At 37.8% G+C, this 15,438-nt stretch overlaps 1 protein-coding gene across 16 annotated transcripts in view; it reads right to left on the bottom strand.

Annotated features, from left to right (window-relative positions):
• The window catches only part of LOC150095834 (uncharacterized), a 1,527,755-nt gene that overhangs the window by 647,642 nt on the left and 864,675 nt on the right, over positions 1-15,438 (bottom strand). The gene's annotated exons all lie outside the window — the stretch shown is intronic.

Genomic DNA, 15,438 nt, shown 5'->3' with positions numbered 1-15,438 from the left:
AAACAACCAAAATCCTAAAGAAAATGGACATGGATATCACCAGACAGACAAACCAAGAATATGATAGACTATATTATTGTAAACCAAAGATGGAAATCAAGTGTCCTAAATTGTAGATCCTTTACTGCAGATTGTGGATCAGACCATAAGCTAGTATTAGCAAACTTAAGAATAAAGTTAAAATCTGAAAGCACTTTTAGAGTGAAAAGGAGAATGAATGTAAAAAAACTATAAGACAACATCAACTAGAACTAGATAAAAACCTGAAGGAACTACCAAAACAGAATATAAACATCGAAGAACATTGGTGCAAATTAAAGGAAATAATATTAAAATCAGCAGAAAATACAACAGGTTACACAGAAAGATAAAGTAAAAAAGGATTGGATCTTGAATGAAGTAAAAAGGTTAAGTGATCAAAGGAAAAGCATAAAACTAAAACAGAAATGAATATAATAGATTAACCAGAGAAATTAGAAAACTAGTTAAAAGAGATAAGAATAACTGGTTAGAAGAAAAATGCAAAATGGTAGAGAAGCTATCAAAAGAAAATAATCTTCATGGATTATACAAACAAATAGACCAAATTAGTAAGACACAGACAACAAAAATGATAATGATAAAAAACAAGGAGGGACATCTAATTGAAAGTAAAACAAAAAGAATGGTCAGATGGGAAGAATACTTTAGAGATTTACATAATAAAAACAACTCCCAGGATATTACTATTCCAGCCACTGGAAGAGGAAACAAATATCATTATCAAAGAAATAATAGCACACAGCATAGAAAAACTTAAAACTAGGAAAGCACCTGGTATTGATCAAATACATGCAGAATTCTTAAAAGCTGGAAAGGAAAAACTTTTGGAACCATTAAAAACATTATTTGAAAGGATCTACAAAAATGAAGCAGGATCAAATCAGTTATAATTCCTATATACAAAAAATGAGATAAAACTGAATGCGATAATTACAGAGGCATTAGCCCTCTCAGTATTCCAAGTAAGGTTTTTACGAAAGTACTCCAAAAACAAATTAAGCCATATATAGAACTAGCACTAGGAGAAGAACAAGCAGGTTTCAGACCAGGATGAAGCACAATTGATCAACTATTCACCTTAAGACAGCTAACAGAAAAGACACTAGAGTATAACCAAAGTTGCTACATAAGTTTCATAGACTTACGTCAGGTATTTGATTCAATCCGTAAAAGAGAACTATGGAAGAATTTGGAATTCCCAACAAAACAATAAGAATAATAAAGAATCTGTATGAGAAATCTGAAAGTGCAGTACGAATAGAGGACACCTTAACCAACTGGTTCCACAGAGAGCGGAGTAAGACAGGGATGCAATCTGTCACCAGACCTGTTCAATCTTACACTGGAAGAAGCAACCAGTAAGACCTTAAATAACGAAGACTCCGGAATCAAAATATATGGGAAAAATGTAACAAATTAAACATTTGCAGACAACATTGCATTACTTGCGAACACAGAAGAAAATCTACAGCGAATTTCTGATAAAATAAAGGAGGAGTGTATAAAATTTGGATTAAACATAAATATAGACAAAACAAAAATTATGCAAATAGGAAAAAGAAGCACCAATCTGAAAACTGAAATTGATAGTAAGAATCTACAGCAGGTAGAAACTTCACCTACCTTGGAGGAGTTATTGAGTACAATGGTGAAATTACAAAAGATATAAACAGACGAATCAGTCAAGTATCCCAAACTTTTGGACGACTTAATAAAATATGGAAGTCAAGAGACATCAAACAAGTAACAAAAGTAAGAATCTATGAAACAATGGTCCTCCCAATACTCCTCTATGGAAGTGAATGCTGGAATCTTAAAAAGGCTGAAGAGAAAAAATTATTAACTACTGAAATGGGTTGGCTAAGAAGATTACTTGGAGTATCTCTGCTGGATAGACTAAGAAACAAAGACATAAGAAAACGATTAAACAAGAAATAACAATAATACACAAAATCCAGGAAAGAAGACTGCGATAGTTTGGCCATGTGACCAGAATGGGAAAAGAAAGACTACCATCTAAAGCCCTGAATACAATGATAGAAGGTAAAAAAAAGATCCAAAGGACGGCCCAGAATTAGATGGATAGACAAAATAAAAGAGGACCTGAAAATCGAATCACAAGAAGCGACACCAAACTTGGCAGAAGTGGAAAGAGTTCTTCGGCCTCATCATCATCCACATAGATGGAGAGAAGAAGAAGTGTTCCTAAAGGGACAGATATGCTTAGGAACACTTCTTCTTCTCTCCATCTATGTGGAGAGAAGAAGAAGTGTTCATTCTGCAGCACTGAAATTTTTGAAGTGAAAACGAAGTGAAACAACACTTCGTTTTCCTCTAACATGTCTCTAAGAGACATGTTAGAGGAAAACGAAGTGTTGTTTTCATCTGCACAGGTACATGATCCATGATGATGCAAATAAAGATGAAGCTCCTGCCACTGCAGTCAGTACTATCATGTGTCAAAAATCTGTTGCCAGTGAAACAGAGCCACATATTTCAGACAATCGTTGAGCGAAATTTTGCTGTGAAACTAATACATCTACTTCAGCATCATCAATTTTAATGACTGAAAACAGCACTAAACAAGACAATTCACAAGCTCTGAATTATTTTGAAGAATATGAAGGAAATGACGAAGACTATTGCAGACCCTGATTAGCATCCTGAATTTGAAAACAGTAGCAGGAAAAGAAACTACTTACAGGAAATCAACAGAAAGATGCATATCAACAAGGAAATGCCACTGAACTGGATGATGCAGCTGGTTCCACAGCTGTCACATGAGCTTGAGAATCTGAATCTCAACAACCTGATTTTGCAAATAGTAGTGCTTCATCAAACCTTATCAAAGCAAAGATAATTAAAAAATGAGAAGAAAAAAAAAGCAATATTGCCCAACATAAGCAAAAAAAAGGTCAGTTGTGCAAAACTTTTAGGCCAATTTTTCAGTGCTGCAGAATGAAATGTTTTGAAAAGTGCTAATCAGATACTCAGGATAAAATTTATTATTATTGCATGGGCACCAACCAAGGAGTACTAAGACTCATCTTGGGAGATCCTAACTATCAACACAATATTTATCATGCCTTTCCTTGAAACCAATAACAGACAAAGAACTCACAACTAACTCACGCATCCCATTTCATTCATTCATTTACCACTCTACAAGCGATTTTCTAGTCCTCACACTCTTGTTAACGACATTCTTACCCAACTTCCTGGGATGACCAATTGTTCTACCCCCTCTATCGAGGTGCTGAAACATTTCCCCTGCATCAGTCCTATAAATCTTTAAGGATTTATAGGACTGATGATTATAGGACCTATATAATATCCCACCTTTTTTTTTTCTATTAATCAACTTTCGCAATCTACAAACCCTCAATCTATCCTCATAGGGAGCTCTCAATGGTCACTTGCTTCTGGAAATCCCCCACTTCCTCATCCCCAAGAAACTCAGGTGACCAGACCTGAGCACAGAATCTAGATGTAGTCTTATCATGGCTTTATAAAGAGGAATGATAACTCCCTTATCTCTACATGTTAGTATATTTTTAAATAACTAAGTAGTCCTGTGAGCTGTAACCCTGCTACTTAAGCAATGTGCCCTCTAACTAGTCTATCTACTACTACTCCCAAATCCCTAGCTTATCAGTTTGGAGTACAGTTCCCTCAATATGATACACTGCTTGTAATCTTAACTATTAGTAATGGAATACCGTGAGTAGACATATAAATACAAAATTAATGAAGAAAATCTCACGTAAAAAGATTTTTTTAATAGTATAATTTTCGCCTTTGTGTCACAGGCATTTTCAGTACATGTTAAGTTCAAATTAAACAATAACTAACAATTCCCAAAAGCGACAACTAAGTAGCTAGTGTAAGATAACTAAAAAGGTCAATAAAATTTCCTAACACACACGCACACGCAAAAAAAAAGTTAGGAAAGATTAGCTGATTTGTAAAGTACTATCTCCCATAAAGGGGATAGACGTAAACCATCAGACTGTTTATTATTATTATTATTCAGGCCTCCATGGAGTCAAAAGACTCATCGTGGGAGGTCCTTCCTAAGAACATAAAGTCTGTCAAAACTCATCGAGGGGAGGTCCCCCCTAAGAAACACGAAGTCTATCATTCCACTCTTTAAACTCATTGACCGTTCTCGCTCCTACCATTCCATCAGGCAATGCATTCCACAGTTCAACCACCCTCCACGCAAAGAAACCACTCCTTACCCTCTTGCTCACAGTTTCCTTTCATAACTTCCAGGGATGGCCTCTTGTCATCACTCCTTCCCGCTGTTCAACCAAACGAAAGAACTCCCCAGTGTCAACCCTGTAACCACCTCTCAACACTTTAAAAGTCTCATTCATATCACCTCTCCTTCTTCTATCCACCAAACTCTGCAGTCCACATTCCCTCAGCCAATCCTCATAACTATCCTTGCACAGTCCTGAAACCATATTTGTCATCTGTCTTTGTATCCTTTCCACAGTTAATTTATCCCCTTCAAATCCTGGGGACCAAATCTGAGAACAATAGTCCAAGTGTGGTCTGATCAGAGACTTATACAACGGAATGATAACCCTCTTATCTCTGCAGGTCAGTGTCCTTCTCATAATTGCAGCAATCCTCTGTGTTACCTTTACCACCTTTGCAATATGTCCCCTAAACTTCAGGTTTCTATCAATCATCAACCTGTGGTTTCTATCAACCCCAAATCTCTTGTCTCCCCTATTTCCTCCAGTATAACTCCTCCCATAGAGTATGCAGCATCCCATCGATGTGTCCCAAACCTCAAGACCTTACATTTTGTTGCATTAAACTAACACCCCCATTCATTTGCCCATCTATCTAGCTTATTTAAATCCTCTTGCAGGACTACCACATCTGCACTATTACTAATAATCCTTCCCAGCTTTGCATCATCCGCAAACAACTGAATATCCCCTTGCAATGTCATTGATATAAAGGTTAAACAATATAGGTCCCAGTACTGAGCCCTGTGGGACCCCACTTGTAACCCTCTGCCTCCTTGAAACTGCTCCACCATACACAACTCTCTAATACCTATCAGACAGCCAATCCTGAATCCAGTTGACCAATCTGACATCCAGACACATGTGCTGCAACTTAAATATCAGCTTATTATGTGGCACCCTGTCAAATGCCTTCGCTAAGTTTAAGAAAATTGCAGTATATGCCTTACCCTCATTTAATGTTCTTGTAACTTTATTATAAAAGGCTAGCATATTGCTAAAACAAGAACGCCCTTTCACAAATCCATGTTGATTCTCACAGATAACATTACCCTCATCTGCCCAATACTATATACGGCCGCTCACTACTTTCTCCAAGATCTTAACAACTACTGATGACACACAGACTGGCCTATAATTAGACACTTCCAGTCTGTTACCACCCTTATGCAATGACACTATCTTACCTTCCTTCCATTCCCTGGGAACCTTTGCCAAAGCCAGACTTTCATTGAAAAGCCAGGATAAAGGCACTGTCAATTCATTAGCACATTCTCTCAAAACTCGGGGTTAAATACCATCCAGTCCCACAGCTTTACTGACATCCAGAGTACTCAGTATCTGAAACACACTCTCCTCCTGTAATTCTAAACCTCGAACCAGCGCTATCCGTCTAGCATTAAAATTGACTCCTCTAGGATGAAATACTCCAATAAAGTGTTCATTGAACAATTCAACTATATCCTCTGCATCAGTCACTCTATTCCCATTTTTATCCCACAATATCATTCTTCCACAGTCATTTCTCCTCCTACTGGCCACATAGCTAAAAAATTCCCTAAGATTTTCTTTGGATCTTAGGGCCAATCTCCTCTCATATTCCAGTTTTGCTTTCCTTACCACACTAGTCACTCTTCTGGCCTGTGTCTTATATTCTTCATGCATCTTCTCTTCACCTGTCTCCTTATATCTCTTCCATAGCCTCTTTTTCGCATGCAATTCCTGTTTAATATTGTTTGTCAACCACTTTACTCCAAATTGTGTCCTCGTCTTCACTCGTGGTATACAACTTACCATTGCTGCTAACAAATATTCCTTCACAATTTCCCACTAATGATATCCCGGCCTTCCAATTCCTGCCTCCATGAAACGTCCCAAAGTTGAAGTCTAAGACTATTATAATCATCTGCATTATAATTCCACATAAGTTCCCGTCTCTTTGATACTCCTGCATGTCTATTCATTTTCCAAGTCAAAACAATATGGTCACTCTCTCCAACTGGTGGGAGAGATGTCAACTCAGTTATTATCAACTCTTCTGATGCTATAACCAAATCCAAAACTCTTGAACCTCTTGTTCCCTCTGTTACGTGTTGCCTAAGACATTTGTTCCTCAAGAATTCTAGAAATTCCATTTCCCTATTGCTACATGCATCTTCTTCTCTCCAATTTATACTACTGTAGTTAAAATCTCTCATAACAATCATTCTTCTTGAACTTGCCAAACTTAGCTGTCTAAACATCTCCTGGTCCCCATTTTCTCTGTGCTCCTGGGTCTGTAGCAACACCCCACTAAATATCCTGTATTAGCTACCTCTACCTCACACCATACGCTCTCAAAATCATTTGTCTCACTTCCTTCCAAAGCATCCACTCTTAGAGGACATAGGTCATCACTTATCATAAGCAATACCCTACCACCACGCTTTCCCCTCCTATCCTGACAAAAAATGCTATACCCAGCAACTTCTATTCCTGTTGTTATATCTCCTTCTGTCAACCATGTCTCACTGATTGCAATAATTTTTGGCCAGGCTGATGCTATCTGTGCCACCAATTCCTCTCCCTTATTCCGGATACTCCTGGCATTAGTATAAAGCATATAAATGCCATTGTTTCTATACCAAGCATTGTCTCCTCTATTCTCCACTGGGCTCAGTGTTACCTGATGTCATCTCCCTTCTCCCAAGTATCTATTCCCACAAGAGGCCACCCCTGCTATCATCCTCCCTGGGACACACTGACTCGTTCAGAACAGCAATCTCTCCAGATGCCTATGTCCTTCCTTATTCAAATGTAAACGGTCTCTCGCATACAATTCCTCTCTTTCCTCAAACGCACACCAAGCATCCACATATACCAGTCCTCTCTTGTCATACATTCTTGCTATTATGCCATTCAATATTACCGCTCTTCTGCTCAGCTCATCATTATCATACCTAGGCAACACGCACACTATTTTTCCTCTCTCTGTCTTCTTCCGTACAGTCTCAAGCAAAAATCTCATATCTCTTGCTGCCCGACTTACATTACCACTCAAGTCATTCGTTCCTACCATCACAATCATCTCATCCACCCTTTCACCTCTCTTAATTGCCATAGCCACCATTTCTATTGTTCCTCCTGGCAAACACTCCTCACACATCGTATCTTGAACACCATGGATCATTGAGTCGCCATACATTATACCTCTTACCATTCCCTCTCTCCTATTGTTTCCATTCTCTCCTCTTCTTTCATTCCCATAGGTCTCTCTCATTCCCTCTCCTCTACTGCTATTCTCTCTTCTAGCATTCCCATACCTCTCTCTCCTACTGTTTCCATTCTCTCCTCTTCTAGCACTCCCATACATCTCTATCATTCCCTCTCTCTCATTGTTTCCATTTTCTCCACTTCTAGCACTTCCATATCCCTCTCTCATTCTGTCTCTCCTATCGTTTCCATTCTCTCCTCTTCTAGCACCCCCATACCTCTCACTCATACTCCCTAAATTCTCTCTCTCCCCCCTACTCTGATTCGCCTTGCATTTATCTCTTCCATTCTCCTAATCTTATCTTTCATACTTCTGTTCTCATTCACAAGATATTCCACCTCCTCTTTCAGCTCATCTATCTCTCTCTGCAGGTCAGTCACTCTTAATCTAAATTCACTTTCCCAAACAAAACCATCTCCTAAACTTTCACAGTCACTCACACCTTCCACACTATCAACTATTATTTTCTCATTCATATATATATTTTTTTCATTCTCCCCTATCACACTATTTGTCTTCCTACATTCATTCCCCATTCCTGGAGCGACAAGGTTGGATATCGATATTTCTAATGCACTTATTTCCTCCAACTGCCTGCATTTTGCGCACATACGCTCTCCTTCACAAGCCATGGGATGGTGATGAGATTCAGCATGGATATAATGGCCAGTATGAGGCTTCTTTCTATAGACTGATGGTTTACGTCTATCCCTTCTATGGGAGATAGTACTTTACAAATCAGCTAATCTTTCCTAACTTTTTATTGTATATATAGTTTTTTTTTTTAGGAAATTTTATTGACTTTTTATCTTACTTAGGTGGCGCTTTTTGGAATTGTCAGTTATTGTTTAATTTGAGCTTAACATGTACTGAAGATGCCTGTGACACACAGGCAAAAATTATACTATTAAAAAAATCTTTTACGCGAGATTTTCCATAATTAATTTTGTATTTAGCTTGTAATCTTGGTATCACAAAATGCATATCTTTATACTTTTCCACATTAAAATGACACCCATTATCTTTTGCTTGTAATTATCTATTGTTAATACTTTGAATCATCAGCCAAAAACTGAATATCTCCCTTTAAATTATTCCCTATAGCATTTATATACAAATTAAACAGCAGTGGTCCAAGCACAGAGCCCTGCAGCACACCACTAATCATATACCTTCTCCTGGATTCAGCTTCTGCATACACTACTTTTTGATATCTGTCATACAGCCACCCTTTTATCCCTATCTCCACTTTCCTATCCATCCCAATTTGTTGCAGTTTGTGTAAAGTTCGATGTGGTATACTGCAAAATACAGCAGTATCATCATTGTGTAGCCATTCCTTTTATCCAACTCAATTTTCACTCTATTATAAAAAATTATCTGATTATTTGAACCTTCACAAAGCCATGCTGTCTCTCATAGAGTATCACATTCTTATCTACCCATTCCTGAATTTTCTTTATTGACTAAGTTTTCTAGTACTTTTACCACCACTGCTGAGATACTAATTGGTTATTTTTCCCTCCTTCCACTCTCTTGGGACTTTGCCAGAGCTAAGACTAAATGAAGCAGGCTAGTCAAAGACTCGCCAGTTCCCTCTGCACATTCTCGTAAAATGCAAGTCAATATTCTATCTAATCCCATAGTTGTAATTGCATTCAGATTCTGCAATATACTAAATTCCTCCAATTCTTCAACCTTTGTTCTCACATCAGTCCTGTCACAGCAATAAATTTACCTGGATGATATATCCCTGCAAAATGATCACTAAGTAGCTTAACAATCTTTTTCTGTCTGCCATCTGAACTCATTTGTAATCCTAAGCTTTCATGATCACCTGCCCTGTAGTTCCCCATATCCCACTTCTTAACTGGAATTTCCACATTTTGCTACCTTCCAAGTGAAGACCACATGATTGCTTTCCTCCAATTGGATGCAATGCAGCACCATAGTTACAGACAGGTCTTCTGAGTCTATAACAAGATCCAAGACTCTCATACCTCGAGTCCCCTCTGTCACATTCTGCTTCAAGTAATTATCTGTGCGTAAGTGTATAAATTCCATTTCCTTCTTGTCATGTGATCATTCTTCCTTACAATCTATGTCTTAGAAGTTGAAGGCATCTGTAATAATTACTCAACTTGCATTCATTGTACTAATATGCTGATGCTGGTCTTCTACATCAATCCCTGGCACCCTCGCCTATAACAGCAACTAATTTTGTATTTTGTCCTATTAATCTCACAGTAGATTGACTAAAAAGAACTGCCATCTGCATGACTGACTCCTATTCTCTTTTGGGTGCAATTCATCTGCTATCATCAGCATTATCCCATCCTCTTTCTGACTATTCTATCCTCCCTGAAAACACTAAATCCATTGAATAAGCAGCAGATTAAAAATAAACCAACCTAATCTTAATAAATATGGTTGTATTAAACTGCCAACGATTTGGGAAACTTTACTTTTTAGGCCTCCTACTCAACAGAATCCATAAAGGGTGCCCATCATAGGACTTCATGCTATCAGTCTATTCTTTTCCATCTATTGTTTTGCGCAATTTTAATATTGTTTCCCTTACAATGTTTCAGTGACTGAGATGAAATATAAAATTGAATTCTTATCCAGGTTATGCAACCAGCTCAACCTCCCTTTAATGAAGTCTAACTCTTCATCCAATGTAGCAGTAGCACTGTGCACCATATTACATACACCTGGTTGATATATCTTAGCAAAGTGAGAATTCATTAACTGAACATTCACATTACCTTCCAACACTCGACTATCATCTGCATTCAATAAAATTATTCTTTCACATTCATTCATTCTTTCTTTTGCTTGTAGCATAACAATAAAATTCGTTCAGATTGCCTTTAGCTTGCATGGTCAATTTCTTTTCATACTCCAATTTAGCTTTCGACACAGTACTTGTTACTTTACTGGCCTGAGCCTTATACATTTCATAACTCCTCTCACTCTTATTCTCACGATATTCTTTCCACATCATTTTCTTCTTGTGGATCTCTTGCTTAATAAGGTTGCACATCCATTTCACTCCCAACCTATTTGTTCTTGTATTGTAATCTAGTATTGTAAATTATGATCAACTTAGTCCTGTACTGTACAAGTACTGTGAATTATGATCAACTTAGTCCATGGGACTAAGTTGATCATAATTTTCAGCTTTGTAGTTCAGCATTTGACTTGTTATAATTGGAGCATCAATACAATAGCATATACAGTCGGGTTTCTTTTTATGCGGTAGATACGTTCAACAGAAAACTGCATATAAAAAAATCGCACAAAAAAGGCCTAACTTATGTTGAAAAATTAGGGATACGTTCCATAATTTTCTAAAACTACATAAAACCGAAGCAATGAATTAAAATAAACCTAAAATCACATTAAAAAAAAGTTTATAAAAATTCAGGAAAAAAAGAATGCCTAAGTTTGTTTTAAAGCTTCATTCATTTAATTTTATTGAAAAGTAAAAATTTTTTTTTTTTACATTTTGTCATCAGAATTATCGTCGCTATTAGACAATATTTGGCAACGTTTGTGAACTGGTGCAAAATCACTTTCATCACCAGAAGAGATAGTCAGTACATCAGATCTGTATGGTAAAGGCAATGGTTCTTCACAAACAGAATTAGCTTCACCCTTGTTCTCTGCTGATTTTTTCCTTCTCACAATGTAATCAGTGATTAAACTTTGCAATGATGATTTCACTAATTTTTTATACAGCTCGCGATATCCAGACATACAGTTCTTCAGCTCATGTTGGAATTTAAAGGCTCGTTCAGAATTTATGTCATTAGCAAGAAAATGATTTTCCATTTTATTGCACAGTTCAAGACCTTCTCGAATTATATTTGCAATGAGGGGGAAAGGTTTTTCTTCTGCTTCACTATCGTTTTCTGGATCTTCAATGATATCTAAAGTTAATCGATATCCAATAATATCATCGTCACTTAAGGCATTATCCACAAGCAATTCTTCTACATCGTTCTAGCTAAATGTATCAAAACCTTCTCCACCAATTTCATGTACCAATGTAATGATTTCAGCTGATAATGTAGATGTTTGCATGGTTGCACTGTTTGCAATACATCCAGGCCAAGCTGATTTCCAGCATGCATTTAAAGTTTGTGGTCTTATTTCAGGGATAGCAGATGCAACATGATTTAAGCAGTCCAAAATAGAAAACTTTTTCAAAACGTCAGTTACCGTTAATGATTCATTTTCTAGTTAATCCAATATAAATTGAAAAGTGTGCTTTATGCAATATTTTTTTTAAAAGTTGCAATTATGCCTTGATCTAATGGCTGAATAATGCTTGTTGCATTTGGTGGAAAAAACACTATCTGCACATTTGGATGTTCTAAATGTGGATGAATTGGTACATTGTCAACAATTAATAAAACTTTAAAATCGAGAGTTTTTTGCTTCATATATGTTTCCACTTCTGGTACAAAGTAATTATTGAACTATTCAGTAAATACAGCAGTTGTTACCCAAGCCTTTGTATTAGCCATCTAATGTACCGGCAGCTATTTTTTAGATCTTTGCCTTTTAGAGCACGTGGTCTTAGAAATCGATTTACTAGGAGGGGGTTTCAACATTCGATCTCCTGATGCATTGCTACAAAGTAACAACATCACTCGATCTTTGCTTGCTTTAAACCCACTTGCTTTTTTCTCAGACTTTTTTCCTCAGACATTTTCTTCCAAACCAATCCTGTTTCATCAGCGTTAAACACTTGACTGGGACAATATCCACCATCTTCAATAATTTTCGCTAACTTCTCTTAAAAAGTTTTGGCTGCTTCTTCATCTGCTGCTGCAACCTTCCCTGTAATCTTCACGTTATGAAGTGCATTCCTTTTTAAAAACCCAGTTTACCATCCTTTGCTAGCCGAAAATTCTTTATCAGCCTGGGAATTGGAAGTAGACAGCTCCAACTGCTTCATCTATTCATAAAACCAAAGAGCTTTTTGTTTAATTAAATAACCACTTATAGGAATTCTTCTTTGAGTTAATTCTTTAATTCAAATTACGACGAGCGCTCGTTCCATGTTTTCTAATAAAGCATCTCTTGAGTATGATGATAATTTGGCACTTAGTTTTGTGCTAGAAATGACAGACTTTCTTATTGCAACTTCATTCTTTTTATTTGCTCTTATAGTAGATTCGCCTAAATTAAAACGTTTACCAATCACTGTAGATCCCTCTCCTTTTGCTGAGTGATCTAAAATTGCTATTTTCATTTCCAAAGAAATTGCTTTTCTTGGGTGCTTTTTTTCCTCCATTGGGCCAAATTTAATTAATTATGAATTTTTATTATTATTATTATTATTATTCAGGCCTCCAAGGAGTCAAAAGACTCATCGAGGGGAGGACCCCCCCCTGAGAAACACAAAGTCTATCATACCACTCTTTAAACTCACTGACCGTTCTCGCTCCCACCACTCCATCAGGCAATGCATTCCACGGCTCAACCACACTCCACACAAAGAAACCACTCCTTACCCTCTTGCTCACAGTTTCCTTTCGTAACTTCCAGGGATGGCCTCTTGTCATCACTCCTTCCTGCTAATCAACCAAGCAAAAGAACTCCCCAGTGTCAACCCTGTAACCAACTCTCAACAGTTTAAAAGTCTCAATCATATCACCTCTCCTTCTTCTATCCACCAAACTCTGCAGTCCGCATTCTCTCAGCCGATCCTCATAACTATCCTTGTACAGTCCTGAAACCATCTTTGTCATCCGTCTTTGTATCCTTTCCACAGTTAATTTATCCCCTTCAAATCCTGGGGACCAAATCTGAGAACAATAGTCCAAGTGTGGTCTGATCAGAGACTTATACAACGGAATGATAACTCTCTTATCTCTGCAGGTCAGTGTCCTTCTCATAATAGCAGCAATCCTCTGTGTTACCTTCACCACCTTTGCAATATGTCCCCTAAACTTCAGGTTTCTATCAATCATCAACCCCAGATCTCTTGTCTCCCCTACTTCTTCCAGTATAACTCCTCCCATAGAGTATGCAGCATCCCATCGATGTTTCCCAAACCTCAAGACCTTACATTTTGCTGCATTAAACTGACATCCCCATTCATTTGCCCATCTATCAAGCTTATTTAAATCCTCTTGCAGGGCTACCACATCTGCACTATTACTAATAATCCTTCCCAGCTTCGCATCATCCGCAAACAACTGAATATCCCCCTGCAATCCACTGGCTATGTCATTGATATAAAGGTTAAACAATATAGGTCCTAGTACTAAGCCCTGTGGGACCCCACTTGTAACCCTCTGCCTCCTGGAAACTGCTCCACCATACACAACTCTCTGATACCTATCAGACAGCCAATCCTGAATCCAGTTGACCAATCTGACATCCAGACCCATGTGCTGCAACTTAAATATCAGCTTATCATGTAGCACCCTGTCAAATGCCTTCGCCAAGTCTAAGAAAATTGCAGTATATGCCTTTCCCTCATCTAATGTTCTTGTAACTTTATTATAAAAGGCTAGCATATTGCTAAAACAAGAGCGTCCTTTCATAAATCCACGTTGATTCTCACAGATAACATTACCCTCATCTGCCCAATGCTGTATACGGTCCCTCACTACTTTCTCCAAGATCTTAACTACTGATGACACACAGACTGGCCTATAATTAGACACTTCCAGTCTGTTACCACCCTTATGCAATGGCACTATCTTACCTTCCTTCCATTCCCTGGGAACCTTTGCCAAAGCCAGACTTTCATTGAAAAGCCACGTTAAAGGTACTGTCAATTCCCTAGCACATTCTCTCAAAACTCGTGGCAAAATACCATCCAGTCCCACAGCTTTACTGACATCTAGAGTACTCAGTATCTGAAACACACTCTCCTCCTGTACCTCCAGACCTCGAACCAGTCCTATCCCTCTAGCATTAAAACTGACTCCTCTAGGATGAAATACTCCAATAAAGTGTTCATTGAACAATTCCACTATGTCCTCTGCATCAGTCACTCTATTCCCATTTTTATCCCACAATATCATTCTTCCACAGTAATTTCTCCTCCTACTGGCCACATAGCTAAAAAATTCCCTAGGATTTTCTTTGGATCTTAGGGCCAATCTCCTCTCATATTCCAGTTTCGTTTTCCTTACCACACTAGTCACTCTTCTGGCCTGTGTCTTATATTCCTCATGCATCTCTTCACCTGTCTCCTTATATCTCTTCCATAGCCTCTTTTTCACATGCAATTCCTGTTTAATATTGTTTGTCATCCACTTTACTCCAAATTGTGTCCTCTTCTTCACTCGTGGTTTACAACTTACCATTGCTGATAACAAATATTCTTTCACAATTTCTCACGCACTGGTGATATCCCGGCCTTCCAATTCCTTCCTCCATGAAACTTCCCGAAGTTGACATCTAAGACTATTATAATCACCTGCCTTATAATTCCACATAAGTTCCTGTCTCTTTGATACTCCTGCATGTCTATTCATTTTCCAAAGCAACACCATATGGTCACTCTCTCCAAATGGTGGGAGAGACGTCAACTCAGTTATTATCAACTCTTCTGATGCTATAACCAAATTCAAAACTTTTGAACCTCTTGTTCCCTCTGTTACATGTTGCCTAAAACATTTGTCCCTCAAGAATTCTAGAAATTCCATTCCCCTATTGCTACATGCATCTTCCTCTCTCCAATTTATACTACTGAAGTTAAAATCTCCCATAACAATCATTCTTCTTGCACTTGCCAAACTTAGCTGTCTAAACATCTCCTGGTCCCCATCCTCTGTGCTCCTTGGTCTGTAGCAACACCCCACTAAATATCCCGTCTTGCCTACCTCTACCTCACACCATACACTC

Source organism: Typopeltis vanoorti, chromosome 19 (genome assembly GCF_054136105.1).
Source record: "Typopeltis vanoorti isolate ZY-2024b chromosome 19, IOZ_Tvanoo_1.0, whole genome shotgun sequence".
In the NCBI taxonomy this organism is placed as follows: domain Eukaryota; kingdom Metazoa; phylum Arthropoda; class Arachnida; order Uropygi; family Thelyphonidae; genus Typopeltis; species Typopeltis vanoorti.
Note: the sequence above shows the minus strand (reverse complement) of the source record. Positions and strands in the feature narration are given on the sequence as shown.